This window comes from Chrysoperla carnea (assembly GCF_905475395.1).
Source record: "Chrysoperla carnea chromosome X unlocalized genomic scaffold, inChrCarn1.1 SUPER_X_unloc_80, whole genome shotgun sequence".
NCBI classification, from domain to species: Eukaryota; Metazoa; Arthropoda; class Insecta; order Neuroptera; family Chrysopidae; genus Chrysoperla; species Chrysoperla carnea.
The window spans coordinates 27,501-30,000 of record NW_025408212.1 but is presented as its reverse complement, the minus strand read 5'-3'; positions in this window follow the sequence as shown (position 1 = coordinate 30,000).

The following is a 2,500-nucleotide window of genomic DNA, read 5'->3' as shown; positions in this document are numbered from 1 at the left end:
ATATTTATTTAGCTGATAAATTTAAAATGGATAATAAATTTTAAATTTTTATTAACTCTTATTTATTATATAATATTTATTTGTAATCCTTATGCAAAATAATATATGACTTGAACAACGTACATGGGGGCGTGTATACAATTAATAAATTTAGGTAGAGAAATATATTTTGAATCAATAATTTATAAGTTCACAACAGAATAGTCAGATTTTTATTGTCTATTAAATATTTTTTAGCGAATAACTATTATGTATTACTAGAATATAATAATAATTTTTTTTTTTTTTTTTTTTTTTTATGTTACTTGAATGGTGTATACGTTTACACGGTGAATGTAAAAACAATTAATCAATTTATATAGAAAAATATATTATGAATTAATTATAAATAAGTTCCAATAAAATAGCCTGATTCCCATTGTGTATTGAAATTTTTTTTTAACCAATTAACTATTAATGTGAATTTGTACAATAAAAATTTTGTATTAATTCTGTAAATTATTATATATATTTGCATTATACAGTATTTAGAAGCATTTAAATGGATAAAAATTTTTTAGAAAATCTACATATGTATCACATGTATTATACCGGTACCCTGTCGCAATATAACATGTACGATTTGTATATAAAATAAAATGAAATTTTTTCCCTAAAATTTTTTAATGAATCCCGAAAAATTCTATATATTTTACCTTTATATAGTATTTAGGACTATTTAAAAGGATAAAATTTTTTTCGAAAATCTACATATGTATCACATGTATTATACCGGTACCCTGTCGCAATATAACATGTACGATTTGTATATAAAATAAAATGAAATTTTTTCCCTAAAATTTTTTAATGAATCCCGAAAAATTCTATATATTTTACCTTTATATAGTATTTAGGACTATTTAAAAGGATAAAATTTTTTTCGAAAATCTACATATGTATCACATGTATTATACCGGTACCCTGTCGCAATATAACATGTACGATTTGTATATAAAATAAAATGAAATTTTTTCCCTAAAATTTTTTAATGAATCCCGAAAAATTCTATATATTTCACCTTTATATAGTATTTAGGACTATTTAAAAGGATAAAATTTTTTTCGAAAATCTACATATGTATCACATGTATTATACCGGTACCCTGTCGCAATATAACATGTACGATTTGTATATAAAATAAAATGAAATTTTTTCCCTAAAATTTTTTAATGAATCCCGAAAAATTCTATATATTTTACCTTTATATAGTATTTAGGACCATTTAAAAGGATAAAATTTTTTTCGAAAATCTACATATGTATCACATGTATTATACCGGTACCCTGTCGCAATATAACATGTACGATTTGTATATAAAAAAAAAATATACATTTTTTTCTAAAAATTTGCATTAATTCCAAAAATTTTTAATAATTTATTATAATTATTAATGTTTATTGAATAATTTATTATAATGCATAAATTTCATTTAATAAAATATGATAAAAGCAAAAAAAAATTTTTTTGGTCCCAAAATAAAAATTTTTAGCTGAAAAAAATTTTTTTTTAAAAATTTTTTTCTTTAAATTTTGATTATTCTGTAAAGTTTATGATGTTTAAAGCCATTTTAAACATTATCATATTTTGAGTTTGAAGCACCGGGTGTAATGTCTTTAATATATATGATGGATAGTGCGTGTAAGTTAATGAGATGAATGTATATCTATGTATAACAGTGTATTAGTGGTATTACGTTCAGCAGTCTCACACATATGATATAGTATGGTATAGTATAAGTTGTTTATTTTTCATACTGTCCGTGTATCATTCAACAAAGGTGGTGTAGAGTTGTATATGGCTTGGTATGACGTCGTTGCAATTCTATGGACACTATGATATTACGGATGCACAGATAGAGGAATAACACTTATCGTATATGTATCATTTATGTATGTTGACTGTGTAATGAATACTAAATATAATAAAATAATACACTTTTTAATAGAATAACATTTGTTTCATGTTTTAGTATGATATTAAATGGTATAGAATAGGTTGTTTATTTTTCATACTGTCCGTGTATCATTCAACAAAGGTGGTGTAGAGTTGTATATGGCTTGGTATGACGTCGTTGCAATTCTATGGACACTATGATATTACGGAATAACAGAAAGAGGAATAAAACTTATTGTATATGTATCATTTATAACGTACTTTTATGTTGACAAGAATGAATGTATATCTATATGAAATAGTGTATTTTGTGGTATTATGTTCAACAGTCTTACATATATGATATAGTATGATATAGTATAATTTGTTTATTTTTCATACTCTAAGTGTATCATTCAACAAAGGTGGTGTAGAGTTGTATATGGCTTGGTATGACGTCGTTGCAATTCTATGGACACCATGATATCACGAAAAAACAGAAAGAAAAATAACAATTATCGTATATGTATCATCTATATTATTATTGTATTTTGACTATGTAATGAATGCCAAATTTAAAAATATACAC